Consider the following 17,320-nt stretch of genomic DNA (forward strand, 5'->3'; position numbering starts at 1 on the left):
AAGACATATTCTGATCAGGCTGTCAAATACTGAAGAGAAGGAGCAAGTTCTGAAAGCAGCAAGAGAAAAGCAATTCACCACATACAAAAGAAACAACGTAAGACTAAGTAGTGACTACTCAGTGGCCACCATGGAGGCGAGAATGCAGTGGCATGACGTATTTAAAATTCTGAGAGAGAAAAATTTCCAACCAAGAATACTTTATCCAGCAAAGCTCTCCTTCACATTTGAGGGAGAGCTTAAATTTTTCACAAACAAATGCTGAGAGATTTTGCTAATAAAAGACCTGCCCTACTTGAGATACTAAAGGGAGCCCTACCAACAGAGAAACAAAGAAAGGAGAAAGAGATATGGAGAAAGGTTCAGTACTAAAGAGAGTCAATATTGGTTCATTAAAGGACATTAAGACAGAGAGGGGAAAAATATATCTGACAAACATAAACCAAAGGATAGTATGGCTGATTCAAGAAATGCCTTCACAGTAATACCATTGAATGTAAATGGATTAAACTCCCCAATTAGAAGATATACATTGGCAGAATGGATCAAAAAATATGAACCATCAATATGTTGCATACAAGAGATTCATCTTAGACACAGCGACACAAAGAAATTGAAAGTGAAAGGATGGAAAAAATATTTCATGCAAGCTACAGCCAAAAGAAAGCAGGAGTAGCAATATTAATCTCAGATAAAATAGACTTTAAATGCAGGGATGTTAGGAGAGACAAAGAAAGCCACTACATACTAATAAGAGGGATAATTCAACAAGAAGAAATAACAATCATAAATGTTTATGCACCCAATCATGGTGCCACAAAATGCATGAGACAAACACTGGCAAAACTACAGGAAGCAATGGATGTTTCCACAATAATTTTGGGAGACTTCAACACATCACTCTCTCCTATAGATAGATCAAGCAGACAGAAGACCAATAAGGAAACTGAAACCTAAAGAATCTGATAAGTGAATTTGATTTAACAGACATGTATAGAACATCACATCCCAAATCACCAGGATACACATTCTTCTCTAGTGCTCATGGAACTTTCTCCAGAATAGACCATAGGCTGGGACATAAAACAAGCCTCAATAATTTTAAAGAAATTTGAAATTATTCAAAGCACATTCTCTGACCACAATGGAATACAATTAGAAGTCAATAACCATCAGAGACTCAGAAAATTCACAAACACCTGGATGTTAAACAACACACTCTTAAAATAAATGGTTTATAATGTAGAATATAGGGGAATTAGTGATAGAGAGCAATTAATGAAGGGGGAACGACAATCCAATAAGAACAGATAAGCTATCATGGGTAAATTTAACATTCCGGGAATGCCCAGGAATGACTATGGTTTGTTAATTTCTGATGGGTATGGTAGGAACAAGTTCACAGAAATGTTGCTCTATTAGGTTGTTTTCTTGGGGTAGAGTAGTAACATGTTGGAAGTAAAGTAGTTATTTTACGTTAGTTGTCTTTTTCTTACTCCCTTTTTATGGTTTGTTTGAAATGTTTTTTTATTGTATATCTTTTTGAAAAAAAATTTTTTGATATAGTCAATTAAAAAAAGTTAATTAGAGTTAATGGCAATCAATGCAATATATGATACTGGAGTGGATCTAAGAATGGAGGAGATAAGCTCAAAGGGGGCATAAGGAAAAACTGGAATATAGAATTTAAGCTTTGTATCCATATTAATTTTCTTGAATTAACTGCAGTTAAGTTAATGACATAAGTTAATATCCTTGTTCGTAGGAAATGTACATGGAAGTATGAGTTCAAGCAGTATGATATATGCAACCTGCTCTCAGATGTTCAGAAGATGATAAATGGGTAGATAGATAACTGATAGAAAAATAATAGATATAGTTGAAAGAAAGAGGGGGAGGGAGGGAGGGAGGGTGAGAGGAAGGAAGGAAGGAAAGAGAAAGAAATGTACTGCAAATGTAGCAAAATGTAAAATTGGTAGATACAGATATCTTGGGGTGGGGGGATTGGAGTTCTCTGGGGTTTGTATGGTATTTGCAACTGTCCTATATGTTTGAAATTATTTCAAAATAAAAATTAAAAAAAAATCCCATCAAAATCAATTATAGGCATGGTGGTCCCAAGGCACAATTCCCCTTTAGCTGTGGATCTGTGAACCCAGAACAAGTTATGCACTTCCAATATGCAAATGAGGGACATTCATAGGATAAACATTCCCATTGCCATAAAGAGAAACAGTAAGGAAAACAGGGTTAACAGGAATAAAACGGTTCCTAAAACCTGCAGGAGAAACTCCATTAGATTTCAAAGTCTGAGAGTCATTAACAGAATGACATTGCATCCTTGGGGCTTGAGACAGCGGGAGTCTAACCCGTCCTAATGGCCTTTGCGGCAGCCCTTTCCTCTCCAAACACTGGGGTGAGTGTTCCAACAAATCCGCACATTGGGGAGACCACCTAGGCCTGACCCCCCTCAAACATCAGGGCAGCCCCTGGATTCCCTTCCATCTCCGAGGCACACGCTCAACCCCTTCAGAACAGTGTGGTGGCAGCCAGGCTATTCCCAATTCCCTGTGTGAGAATTAGATTAAGTTTAGCTTTCACACAGGGTGGGGGCAGCTCAGGGGAATGGCAGAGGGTCAAGAAGCCAAGCTATAATCGGTGGCCAGTCCTCCTGTTTATCCAACCACTGTCTTTGCAAGGTGAAGACTGGCGGGGGCGGGTAGAGGTTCCTTAAACAGCTTCATAAGTTGTTACCAAACTAGCTCAGACTGGCTCTGCAGTTCAAGAACAAAGGAAAGAGGGGTGGAGACTTGTTTCAAATGTTCCAACTTTGCACAGGAGGCTTTTTTTTTCAAATGTTTCCAATTTGGGTGGGCTGCATGTTTCAAATTTGCGCGGGCTAGTTAAGCTTGTCGAATAGAATGTAACCTCTGTAGTATCCAGCCAGTGGAGAAACGGGGAGGGACTTGCAGTTAGGTGTAGGGAATAAATACTGCTGGGTCTATTGTTCTGCACGCCAACCCCCACATTTTGGTTGGGCCCGTTCTTGCAAGACCGTGAATAATTTCTTTTCTTCTCCACAATCGGGTGAGCGTTTATTCCTTTCTAGGAATAGTGCTTGTTTCTCACACCTGGGAATGTGCTCCACCCTCTTTGGGGCTTGGGGTGGCTGAACATTTCCTGAGCATCGAGGCGGAAGGCCCACCCTTGACCTCCAGGGCAGACTCACCCTTTCCGTGTGTGTGGGCTGCTCTGCTCTCCCAGCCTGAGACCTCTTGACTCCAAACCTCAACCCCCATGGCTGTCTTTGAAGAAATTTTTCCTTCAATTTGTTCTGTCTTTCTCCTCCAGTCCAGACTGGCAGCATCTCTGTCTATAAAGATCTCACAAAAATTCTGTTGGCTTCACATGAAGCAAACAGGGGTCAAAGCTGTCAGACAATAGCACTTTCCACAAATCCTTTCTGCTTAACTCCTTTTCCAATCTTGGATGGTACTGAAATGGCAGCTGGGTTCCATGTTTGGTTAAATCCTCACATTGGGCTGTAGCTTCTGGGGTTTCACCCGCTGGAAGCCCAGAGTCTTCATGCTATCAATTTCTGGTTTCTGGGGTTTCACCCCCTGGAAGCCCAGAGTCTTCATGCTATCAATTTCTGGTTTCTTTGAAACCAAGAGTTCATTTCTAAGGTTACCTCTCTCCTCTCACATTTTACTATAAGCTGCAAGTAAAAGCTAGGCTACTTCTATATTTTTCTTGGAGGTCACATCAGCTAAATATTCCAGGTCGTCGCTTTCAAATTCTGCCTTGCACCCAACACCAGGACTCAATTTTGCCAAACTCTCTGCCACTTTAAAACAAGGATTGCCTTCCTTCCTGTTTACAACAACACATTCATCATTTCTGCCCAAGGCCTCATCAGAAGTATCTTTGGAGTCTATATTTCCACAGTCTCTTCACAGCAATTTAGGCTTTTTCTATCAAGTTCCTTGCAATTCTCCCAGGATCTTCCCCTTACCCATTTAAAAAGCCTTTCCAACATGTTTGGTATTTGCAAACTCAGCAGCACCCCACTTCTCTGGTACCAAAATCTGTTCTAGTTTGCTAATGCTGCCAGTATGCAAAACACCAGAATTGGATTGGCTTTTATAAAGGGGGTTTATTTGGTTACAGAGTTACAGTCTTAAGGCCATAAAATGTACAAGGTAACACATCAACAATTGGGTACCTTCACTGGAGTATGGCCAAAGGTGTCCGGAAAACCACTGTTAGCTGACAAGGCACGTGGCTGGCATGTGCTCCAAGTTCTGTTTTCAAAATGGCTTTCTCCCAGGACGTTCCTCTCTAGGCTTCAGCTTTTCTCCAAAATGTCACTCTCAGTTGCTCTTGGGGCATTTGTCCTCTCTTAGCTTCTCTGGAGCAAAAGTCAACTTTCAATGGCCATCTCCAAAATGTCTCTGTAAGCGTCAGCTCCTCTCTCAACTCTGTGCATTCTTCCAAATGTCCCTCTTGGTTGTAACTCCTCTTCAAAATGTCACTCTCAGCTGTAGTGAGTTCCTTCTGTTTGTCAGCTCATTCATCTGGCTCCAGTGATTTAATTTAGACCCACCCTGAATGGGTGGGGTAACACCTCCATGGAAATTATCCAATCAAACTCATCACCCACAGTTGGGTGGGGCGCATCTCCATGGAAACACTCAAAGAATTACAATCTAATCAACACTGATACATCTGCCCACACAAGATTACGTCAAAGATAATGGCGTTCTGGGGGACGGAATACATTCAAACCGGTACACCATTTATTGAAGAGGTGCTGTCCCAATTGCGTTGGCTTGACTGCCTTATCAAAGATCAATTATCTATAGATGAGAGGGTCTATTTCTGAACACTCAATTCAATGACATTGGTCAGTATATCTGTCTTTATGCCAGTCCCATGCTGTTTTGACCACTGTATCTTTGTAGTATGCTTTAAAGTCAGGTAGTGTGAAACCTACCACTTCATTCCTCTTTCTCAAGATATTTTTGGCTATTTGAGGCACCCCGTGCTTCCAAATAAATTTGGTTGTTGATTTTTCTAATTCTGCAGAGTAAGTTGTTGGGATTTTAATTTTTATTGCATTGAGTCTATTAATCAATTTAGGAAGAATTGACATCTTATCTATATTTAGTTTTCAAATCCATGAACACAGTATGTTCTTCCATTTTTTTTAGTTCTGGTTTGAATTCTTTTAGCAGTTTCTTGTTTTCTCTGTGTAGGTCTTCTGTGGCCATGGTTAAGTTTATTTCTAAATACTTGATTCTTTTGGTTGCTTTTGTAATTGGAATATTTTTTCTTGATTTCCTCCTCAGATTGCTCATTACTTATGTATAGGAACACTTCTGATTTTTGCATGTTGATATTGTAGCCTGCCGCTTTCATGTATGCATTGATTAGCTCTAGTAGCTTTCCCTTAGATTTTTCTGGATTTTCTACATATAAGATCATGTCATCTGCAAACTGAAAGTTTTACTTCTCCCTCTCTAATCTGGATGCCATTTATTTATTTTCCTTGCCTAATTGCTGTAGGTAGAATTTCCAGCACAGCGTTGAATAACAGTGGTGACTGTGGGCATCCCTGTCTTGTTCCTGATCTTAAAAGGAAAGCTTTCAGTTTTTACCCATGGAGTACGATGTCAGCTGTGGGTTTTCCATATATTGCCTTTATCATATTGAGAAGTTTTCCTGGAATTCCTATCTTTGAAGTGTATTCATCAAGAAAGTATGTTGAATTTTGTCAAATGCCTTTTCTGCATCCATTGAGATGATATTGTGGTTCTTCTGCTTTGATTTATTGGTGTGGTGTATTACATTAATTGATTCTCTTGTGTTGAACCAACCTTGCATACCTGGAATAAACCCCACCTAGTCATGGTGTATAATTCTTTAAATGTGCTGCTGGATTCCAATTGTATTCTCTTGAGGATTTTTGCATCTATATTCATTGATGAGATTGGTCTATAATATTCTTTTCTGATGTGTCTTTGTCTAACTTTGGTATTAAGGTGATGTTGACTTCATATAATAACTTAGGTAGCTTTCCCTCCTCTTCATTTTTTTGAAGAGTTTGAGCAGGACTGTTACCAATTCTTTCTTGAATGTTTGGTAGAATTCACCCTGTGCTTCTAGTTCTGGGCTTTTCTTTTTTGGGAACTTTTTGATGACTGACTCAGTCTTTTTACTTGTGATTGGCTTATTGAGGTTGTCTATTTCTTCTCATGTCAATGTTGGTTGTCCATGCTTTTCTAGGAAGTTGTCTAGTTTATTAGCATATCGTTGCAGGTAATATTGTTCTGGTTTGGATGTAGTATGTCCCCCCAAACACCATATTCTTGGATGTAATCTTGTGGGGGCAGATGTTGCTAGTGTTGATTAGATTATAATTCTCTGATAGAGTGTTTCCATGGTTATGTGACCCATCCAACTGTAGGTGATAACTCTGATTGGATAATTTCCATGGAGGTGTGACCCACCCCTTCATGGTGGGTCTGAATTAGTTCACTGGAGCACTATATAAGTTCAGACAGAAGGAGCAAGCTTGCTGCAGCCAAGAGGGATTCTTTGAAGAATGCCCAGAAGCTGAGAGAGTAGCTGCAGTTTCCAGAGACATTTTAGAGATAGCCTTTGAAAGCAGACTTTTGCTCCGGAGAAGCTAAGAGAGGACAAAAGCCCCAAGAGCAACTGAGAGTGACATTTTGAAGAGGAGTTGCAGCCTAGAGAGGAACATCCTGGGAGAAAGCCATTTTGAAACCAGAACTTGGAGCAGACACCAGCCACGTGCCTTACCAGCTAACAGAGGTTTTCCGGATGCCATTGGCCATCCTCCAGTGAAGGTACCTGATTGTTGATGCATTACCTTAGACACTTTATGGCCTTAAGACTAAACTGTATAACCAAATAAACCCCTTTTATAAAAGCCAATCCATTTCTGGTGTTTTGCATTCTGGCAGCATTAGCAAACTAGAACATAGTATCTTCTCATTATCTCTTTTATTTCTGTAGGATCAGAAATAATAATCCCATTTCTGATTTTATTTATTTGCATCTGCTCTCTTTTTTTTTTTTTTTTTTTTTTTTAGCCTAGCTAAGGGTCCATCAGTTTTATTGATTTTCTCAAAGAACCATCTTATGGCTGATTCTTTCTCTTGTTTTCCTGTTTCATTTATTTCTGCTCTAATCTTTGTTATTTCTTTCCATCTGTTTGCTATTTGGGTCAGATTGCTGTTCTTTCCCTAGTTCCTCCAGGTGAACACTTAATTCCTCAATTTTTGTTCTTTCTTCTCTTTTAATATAGACATTTAGGGCAATAAATTTCCCTTCAGCACTGCCTTTGCTTCATCCCATATATTTTGATTGTCATTTGTGTTGATGTATTTATTAATTTGTTTTGTAATTTTTTCTTTAGCCACTGCTTGTTTAAGAGTATGTTGTTTAGCCTCCATATATTTGTGAATTTTCCGACCTTGCACTTGTTATTGATGTCCAACTTAATTCCATTATGATCCAAGAAAGTGTTTTGCATAATGTCAATATTTTTAAATTTGTTGAGTCTTGCTTTGTATCCCAGCATGTGTTGTATCCTAGGGAATGAGCCATGAGCACTTTAGAAAAATGTGTATCCTTCTGTTGTGGGGTGTAGTGTTCTATAAATGTTAAGTCTAGTTCATTTATCATGCAATTCAATATCTCTGTTTTCTTATTGATCCTCTGTCTATATGTTCTCTCCATTGACGATAGCAGTGTTTTGAATTCTTGAACTATTGCTATAGGGGTATCTACTTCTCCCTTGAATGTTGTCAGTGTTTTCCTCATGTATTTTGAGGCACTCTGGCTTAGTGCATAAGTATTTGTGATTGTTATGTTTTCTTGATGAATTGACCCTTTTAGTAATACATGGTGTCCTTTGTCTCTTTTAATTGTTTTACATTTGCAGTCTAATTTGTCTGATATTAATATAGACTATCATGCTTTTGTCTGGTTTTTGTTTGCATGAAATATCTTTTTCCAACCTTTCATTTCAGTCTATTTTTGTCCTTGTGTCTAAAGCTAGATTCTTGTAAAAAAAAAAACAAGCATGTATATGGGTCCTGTTTTTAAATCCATTCTGCCAGTCTATGTCTTTTTATTGGGGAGTTTAATCACTTAGCATTTAGCGTTATTACAGTAAGGGCAACACTTTGTTCTACCATTTTGTTTTGTATTCTATATGTCATATCTTATTGTTTTTCTCTCTCTCCTTTTACCCTTCCTGAGAGTATTCATTTCTACACTCTTCTCCAAACCTCTTTCCTTTTTCTATCAGCCTGTAGCATTTAGTATTTCTTACAGCACAAGTCTCTTATTCTCAAACTCTCTCAGTGTCTGTTTGTTTGAAAATATTTTACTCTCTCAGTCATTTTTTATTGAGTTTGTTTGCATATCATACAATTATCCGAAGATCCAAAGTGTACAATCACTTGCCCATGGTACCAACATACAGCTGTGCTTCCATCACCACAGTTGGGTTTTTGTCAACTTTTAGAACATTTTCATTACCCCAGAAAAGAAATAAAGACACACCACAAGAGGAAACTCAAATCCTCCCATACCCCTACCACCGCCCCTCCATTGTTGATTCATGGTATTGGTATAGTACATTTGTTACTGTTGATGAAACAATGTTAAAATACTACTGACTGTAGTATATACTTTGCAATAGGTATATATTCTTTCCTATGCCCCTCTATTATTAACTTCTAGTTATAGTGTCATACATTTCTTCTAGTTCATGAGAGAGATTTCTAATGTTTGTACAGTTAATCACAGACATTGCCCACCACAAGATTCACTGTTTTATGCATTCCCATCTTTTAACCTCCAACTTTCCTTCTGGTGTGTGCCGGTTTGAATGTATTATGTCCCCCAGAAAAAGCCATATTCTTTGATGCAATCTTGTGGGGCAGACATAATAGTGGGGATTAAGTTGGAAAGTTTGGATTAGGTTGTTTGCATGGAGATGTGCCCCACCCAACTGTAGATGATAACTGATGGGATATTTCCATGGAGGCGTGGCCCCACCCATTCAGGGTGGGCCTTGATCACTGGAGCCATATAAATGAGCTGACTCAAAGAGAAGGAACTCAGTGCAGCTGTGAGTGACATTTTGAAGAGGAGCAAGCTTGCTAGAGAGGAACGTCCTGGGAGAAAGCCATTTTGAAACCAGAACTTTGGAGCAGACACCAGCCACGTGCCTTCCCAGCTAACAGAGGTTTTCCGGACACCATTGGCCATCCTCCAGTGAAGGTACCCGATTACTGATGTGTTACCTTGGACACTTTATGGCCTTAAGACTGTAACTGTGTAGCCAAATAAACCCCCTTTTTATAAAAGCCAATCCATCTCTGGTGTTTTGCATTCCGCAGCATTAGCAAACTAGAACATGGTGACATAAGTGACTCTGAGCTTACCCTTTCCACCACCTTCACACACCTTTCAGCACTGTTAGTTATCCTCACAATGTGCTACCATCACCTCTGTCCTTTTCCAAACATTTAAGTTCACCCTAGTTGAACATTCTCCTCATAAGCAACTGCTTCCCATTCTTTAGCCTTGTTCTATATCCTGATAACTTACATTTCATGTCTTTGAGGTTACATATTATAATTAATTCATATCAGTGAGACCCTGCAATATTTGTCCTTATGTGTCTGTCTTATTTCACTCAATATAGTTCCCTCAAGGTTTCTTCATCAACCCATTTTTTATGACGGTTTTGTTCACACACCATACATTACTTCCTAAGTAAACAATCAATGGTTCCCTGTATAGTCACATATTTATGTATTCACCACCATCACCAAAATCTGTATAAGGGCATCTTGATTTCTTGCACAAAGGAGGAGGAAAAGTCAAAGAAGGTAGAGAGACAAAAGAAAAAGGAAAGAAGGAAGAAAGGGAAAAAAGAAAACAAACAAAACATGACAGCTAGGAAGCAACCAAAGGTAAGACAGCATTAAACTGAAATAGAATAAAGAGTCAGACAACATCACCAATGCCAAGAGTCCCATACCCTTCCCCTATGTAGCCCCCATATGCATTTAGCTTTGGTATATTGCCTATGTTACATTAAGTGAAGCATAATACAATGTTTCTGTTAACTGTAGTCTCCAGTTTGCATTGATTATATTTTTCCCCCAATCCCACCCCATTTTTAACACCTTGCAATGCTGACATTCATTTGTTCTACCTCATGTAAAAACATATTTGTAACTTTTATCACAATTGTTGAGCACCCTAGGTTTCACTGAGTTATACAGTCCCAGTCTTTATATCTCCTCTTTCCTTCTGGTGTCCCACATGCTCCTAACCTTCCTCTTTCAACCATACTCACAATCAACTTTGTTCAGTGTGCTTAAATTGCTGTTCTACTATCTCCCAAAGTTGTGTTCCAAACTTCTTACTCCTGTCTTTTCCTTTCTGTCTGTAGTGCTCCCTTTAGTGTTTCCTGTAGAGCAGGGATCTTGTTCACAAACTCTGTCATTGTCTGTTTGTCAGAGAATATTTTAAGTTCTCTCTCATATTTGAAAGACAGTTTTGCTGGATATAGGATTCTTGGTTGATGATTTTTCTCTTTCAGTATCTTAAATATATCACCCCACTTCCTTTTTGCCTCCATGGTTTTTGCTGAGAAATCTACACATAGTCTTATCAAGCTTCCTTTGTATGTGATGGATTGCTTTTTTCTTGCTGCTTTCAGGATTCTCTTTTTATCTTTGATGTTTGATAATCTGATTATTAAGTTTCTTGGCATAGGCCAATTCAGATCTATTCTTTTTGGGGTATGCTACGCTTCTTGGATCTGTAATTTTATGTCTTTCTTAAGAGATGGGAAATTTTCATTGATTATTTCCTCTATTATTGTGTCTTCCCCCTTTCCCTTCTCTTCTCCTTCTGGGACACCAGTGACACATACATTCCTGCATTTCATTCTGTCCTTAAGTTCCCAGAGACGTTGCTCATATTTTTCCATTCTTTTCTTTCTCTGTTCTTTTCTGTGCAGGCTTTCAGGTGCCTTGTTCTCCAGTTCCTGAATGTTTTCCTCTGCCTCTTGAGATTTGCTATTGTATGTCTCTGTGCTGGTTTAAATGTATTATGTCCCCCAGAAAAGGCCATATTGTTTGATGCAATCTTGTGGGGCAGACGTGTTAGTGGGGATTAAGTTGGAACCTTTGGATTAGGTTGTTTGCATGGAAATGTGCCCCACCCAACTGTAGGTGATAACCCTGATGAGATAATTTCCATGGAGGCATGGCCCCACCCATTCCGGGTGGGCCTTGATCAGTGGAGCCATATAAGTGAGCTGACGGGCAGAGGGAACTCAGTGCAGCTGTGAGTAATGTTTTGAAGAGGAGCTACAGCCAAGAGAGACACTTTGAAGAAAGCACAGGAGCTGCAGATGAGAGACAGTTTGAAGATGGCCGTTGAAAGCAGACTATTGCTCTGGAGAAGCTAAGAGAGGACAAATAACCCAAGTGCAACTAAAAGTGACATTTTTGAGGAACTGCAGCCTAGAGAGGAACATCCTGGGAGAAAGCCATTTTGAAACCAGAACTTTGGAGCAGATGCCAGCCACATGCCTTCCCAGCTAACAGAGGTTTTCTGGACACCATTGGCCATCATCCAGTGAAGGTACCCGATTGCTGATGTGTTACCTTGGACACTTTATGGCCTTAAGACTGTAACTGTGTAACCAAATAAACCCCCTTTTATAAAAGCCAATCCATCTCTGGTGTTTTGCATTCCAGCAGCATTAGCAAACTAGAACAGTCCCCATTGTATCCTTCATCTTGTGTGTTTTGCCTTTCCTTTCCATGGATTGTCAGTTGTTTTTTCAAACCTTCCATTTCTTCCTTATGTATGCCCAGTGTTTTCATTATATGCTTCATCTCTTTTGCCATATCTTCCCTTAACTTTCTGAATTGATCCAGCAGTAGTTGTTTAAATCCCTGTATCTCAGTTGAAGTGTAAGTTTGTTCCTTTGCCTGGGCCATAGCTTCTCCCTTCCTAGTGTAGGTTGTAGTTTTCTGTTGTCTAGGCATCTGGCCTCCTTGGTTACCCCAGCCAGGTTTTCCCAGACCAGAACAGGCTCAGGTCTTGGAAGGAGGCAATAGTTTCAGGTCTCCCTGAGGGTGTCTTAGAAGATTGATGCACCATGTGAGGCCTCAAGTCACTGTGCTTTTCTGCCCAGCAGGTGGCATCTGTCAGCCTGTAGCTCAAGACTGGTGTAAGGATGTGTGGCCCATGGCTGTTTTCCCCCAGGCTCTGGGGTCTGGTTCTGAATGGAAGGCAGGTAGTAGAGCTTGGCACTGACTCTTTCCTCTTAGGGAAGATATATCCCCTGGGAAACATCATTAGCAATTGAGTAGACTCTGACTCTGGTATCTCCACCCTTGTCTGGGTCAGAGTGCTGGGAATTGAAAATGGCTGAGGCTTTCTTACTTAGCCAAGAAAGGGACAGAAAGACCCCCTTCAGGGTCAGTCTGCAGCCCCACCTCAGTTTCACCCATCAGCCAGAGACAGCACCTGGTCCTCCGGGCTCCCCCTCCCTCCCAGCTAGGGGTATTTGTAGCTTGTACTGAGCATGTACTAGTTAAATGATCAGTTGGGGATTTGTAGCTTGTACTGAGGGTATACTAATTAAAACCAGTTGGAGCTCAGCTGAGCTATATTCACTTGCTTGGAGAGTGCTGCTCTCTAGAACAGCGAGGCTTTGCAGTTTGGGAGAGTACCGCTCTCTAGCCCTGTGAGGCTTTGCATTTCGGGCTGTGGGGGGAGGGGACTCCCAGCTTGCGTCCTCAGTTTTTACTTACTGATTTTATGCTGTGATCTTGGGCATTCCTCCCAATGCAGGTTGGTGTATGATATGTGGATGGTCACGCTTGTCCCCCCACAGTTATTCCAAATTATTTTCTAGTTGTTCCTAGCTGTTTAGTAGTTGTTCCAGGGAGACTAACTAACTTCCACTCCTCTCTATGCCACCGTCTTCTTTTCCCCTTCTCTCACTCATTTTTGAAGGACAGTTTTGCCTGATATAGAATTCTTGGGTGGCAGTTTTGCTGTATCATTATCTTAAATATCTTGAATATATCATACTACTACCTTCTCACCTCCATGGTTTCTGCAGAGAAATCTGTACATCACTTTTTCAAGCTTACCTTGTACGTGATGGATCGCTTTTCTCTTGCTGCTTTCGGAATTTTTTTTGTCTTTGACTTTGGGCAATCTGATCAGAACGTGTCTTTGGTGTAGGTTATAGGGATCTATGCTGTTTGGGGTATGCTACACTTCTTGAATCTGTAATTGTATGTCCTTCATAAGAGTTGGGAAATTTTCAGTGACTTCTGTTATTCTTTCTGCCTCTTTTCCCTTCTCTTCTTCTTCTGGGACATGCATAACACATGTATTCATGCCCTTCATATTTTTATTCAGCTCCCTAAGACTCTGCTCATATTTTTGCATTCTTTTCCCTATCTATTTTGTGTGTTTGATTTCAAATGTGTTACATTCCAGTTCACTGACCCTTTCTTTTCCCTCTTCAAATCTACTGTTGCACATCGCCATTGTGTTTTTTTATCTCTTCTATTGTGCCTTTCATTCCCATAAGTTCTGCCGTTTGTGTTTTCAACTTTCAAATTCTTCCTTATGTTTGCCCAATGTCTTCTTTATATCCTTCATCTCTTTTGCCATGTCTTCCCTCAGCTCATTGATTTCATTTTTTAATTGATTTAGTGTATTTGTTTGAACATCTGTAATTAGTTGTTTCAGTCCCTGTATCTCAGTTGAAGTGTTAGTTTATTCCTTTGGCTGGTCCATATTTTTGTTTCCCAGTATGGCTCACTATATTTAGCTGTCTTGGCATCTGATATCTTTGATTAGTTTATTCTGGAGCTTGTTTTCACTCTTTTCGCTTGGGTTTTCTTGTTTGTTGGCTTTGTTTCTTACCTGTTCTTTGGCCTTCTGTTCAACTTATTCTAGACCTCTAACATAGCTTCTGTTTAGTTGATAAGAATTTTTCACCTTTTGTTTTTCTGTTTCTTTCCCTGCCTCTATGTAACCTTTTTGTGAGAATGTCTCCCCAGATATGATTGACCCTAATCAGATTTTCCCAGTCCAGACAGGCCCAGTTCTCAGGAGGCAAGTACGAATTTTCCCTGAGAATGAGACCCCACAGGTTTTCAGACCCTCCTGTGAAGCTTCTGGACTCTGTGCTTGTCCTATCCTGTCCAGCACATGGTGCTTTTCTGCCTGCAGCTCCCCCCAGTGTAAATAGGTGCCAGAGGTGTTCTCCACAGACCCTGTCCATGCCAGGGACATGGCTGACACAAGCTGCTTTCTGTTTTCCAGCCCCTGGGATCTGAGTTCTTTGAAAGAGGTCTGCTGCTTGAGCTGGGCCCTGCCCCACCTTTTCTTGGGGAAGTTATGCCCTTTAGGGAATTGTCTCCCCACTAGACTCACTGCTTTGTCTCTCAGACCTATCTTGGCTCCACACTTGCATGGGTCCAGCAGCCAATTGCAAATAGCTGAGGCTATCTGTAGTGGGCTACTTAGAATAGTTATTTCCAAAAAAGAAATAATAAAATAAAAAAATAAATCTCTTTTTAAGCCTTTCCCCAGCCCCCAAGTTTTGTGATTCCCGGTATAGACTATTTAAGTATGAGCCCTTTAGGCTATTATCTCTTTTACCTGAATAGTTACTCTCAGACAACTTTAATTCTGCCCTTGCCGGGGCAGTGCTGAAGCAGGAGCTCTGATGGGCTATTGAAAACTAAAAAGATACAGAGTTGGAGAGCAATTAAAAAAAATATTTTCAGAGCTGGATTCCAGCTCCCCGGGTTTGCAGATAGAGCCCAAGCTGGTACCCGTTTCTATGTGCCCCTTTTTCTTGGAGCCCAGCCCTTTTCCAGTATTCTGAACACCTCCAACTCTAAAAGTCTTTGTGCTTTTGCTGTTGTTGTTAGCCATACCTCCTCTCTGCCTGACTGATTCTTCTTGTGCCTGCTCTCGGTGTATCTGTGCTTTGGTTTTATAAGAGCCAAAAAAAAAAAAAACCAATCCATTTCTGGTATTTGCATAATGTCAGCATTAGCAAACCACAACAAATTTTGGTACCAGAGAAGTGTGGTGCCATTGCTGAGTCCGCAAATACGAAATATGTTGGAATGACTTTTTAAATGAATAAGGGGAGGATTGTGGAAAAATTTTGAGGACCTTGATAGAAAAGCCTTACATTGCTTGGAAGAGATAGTTGGTAGAAATATGGACTGTAAGGATACTTTTGAAGAGGACTTTGACAGAAACATAGAATGTGTCATTGCAAACTGGAAGAAAGGCTATGATTATTTTAACGTGACAGAAAATTTGACAAAATTGAGTCCTGGTGTTGGGTGGAAGCCAGAATTTGAAAACAAAGAGCTGGAATACTTAGCTGAAAAGATCTCCACACTAAATGTCAAAAATACAGCCTGGCTTCTCCTTATAGCTTATAGTGAAATGCAAGAGGAAAGAGATAAGCTGAAAACTGAACTCGTGGGTACAAAGAAACCAAAAATTGATGGTCTGGAAAACTCTGGGCTTCCAGAAAGTGAAATCCCAGAGGTTATAGCCCCATGTGAGGATTTAATGCAACCTGGAACCAGTGAGCCATTTCAGTACAAGCCAGGATTGGAGATGAAGTTATCCAGAAAGGATTTGTGGAAAGTCCTATAGTCTGATGGTTTTGACCCCTGTATGCTGCATGCCAAGCATACGAAATTTTTTGCAAGATCTGTATAGATGGAACCACTACCAGTCTGGACTAAAAGGGACAGAAAAGACAGATTGAAGGAAAAATTTCTTCAGAGAAGGCAAAACCATGGAAGCCAAGGTCTGAAGCACAGAAATCTTGTGAAAGGAGAGCAGAGAAACCTATGCACGTGGAAAGGGTGAGTTTGCCCTGGGGGCAGAGGGCAGGCCTTCCTCCTTGATGTTCAGGAAGTGTGCTGCCACCCCAGGCCTCAGAGTTGGTGGATCAAACTCCCAGGGTAATAGGGAAAACCTGGCCACCACCTCACTGTTCAGAGAGGGTAGAGCTTTTGCCCCAGAGATTCAGAGTCTGGGTGGTAGCCTGATACTTGAGGAGGGTGGAGCCAAGAAGAAGGTGGTCTCCCCAGTGTGTGGATGTTGGAGCACTCACCCCAGCATTTGGAGAGAAAGGGGCTGCCAGAAAGGCCCTTGGAAAGTGTGGGACCCCTGCTCTCTCAAGCCCCAAGGATAATATGTCTCTCTATAAATGACTCTCAAACTTTGAAATCTAATGAAGTTTGCCCTGCAGATTTTAGGAACTGTTTTGGACCTTTGAACCCTGCTTTCCTTTCCATTTCTCCCTATGGTAATGGGAACATTTATCCTATGACCATCCCTCCTTTGTTTGTTGGAAGCAGATAACTTGTTCTAAATTTCACAGGTCCACAGCTAGACGGGAATTTTGCCTTAGGACAGACCATGCCTGTAACTGATTTTGATAAGATCTTTACTGACCTACTGTTAAATTATTTAAGTTTTTGTGATATTGTGATGGAGTGAATGTATTCTGTATATGGAAAGAACATGTCTTTTGGGGGTCCAGGGAGTGGAATTTGCCATTTTGAATATCTTATGTCCCCCCAAAACAGCCATGATCTTTTAGTCCAATCTTGTTGGGTGGAAACTTAATTGTTTTCAATGGAGATATGTCTCAATCAACTCTGGGGGAGACCTCTGATTGAATTATTTCCATGGAGGTGTGGACCCCGCCCATTCATGGTTGATCTTAAAAAAATCACTGGAATCCTAAAAGAGAGCTCACAGATGGAAGGAGCTCAGAACAGCTGAGAGGGACATTTTTGAGAGAAACTAAGAGTTGACACTGACACTGATACTTGGAGATGCTTAGAGATGTTTGGAGACGCTAGCCCAGAGTTTGCTCCAGAGAAACTAAGAGAGGACCAGCAGACACTTAGATGCACAGGAGCTGAAGAAGCTAAGAGAGGTAAGCCCAGAGACATTTTGGAGAAAGCCATTTTGAAACCAGAACCCAGGAGCAAAGGATCAGCAGACACCAGCCACGTGCCTTCCCACCTAACAGAGGTGTTCTGGAGGTCATCAGCCTTTCTTCAGTGAAGGTATCCTTTTGTTGATGCCTTAGTTTAGACACTTTTATGGCCTTAGAACTGTAAATTTATAACTAAATAAACCCCCTTTATAAAAGCCAATCCATTTCTGGTGT

The sequence above is a fragment of the Choloepus didactylus genome, chromosome X (assembly GCF_015220235.1).
Source record: "Choloepus didactylus isolate mChoDid1 chromosome X, mChoDid1.pri, whole genome shotgun sequence".
In the NCBI taxonomy this organism is placed as follows: Eukaryota; Metazoa; Chordata; class Mammalia; order Pilosa; family Megalonychidae; genus Choloepus; species Choloepus didactylus.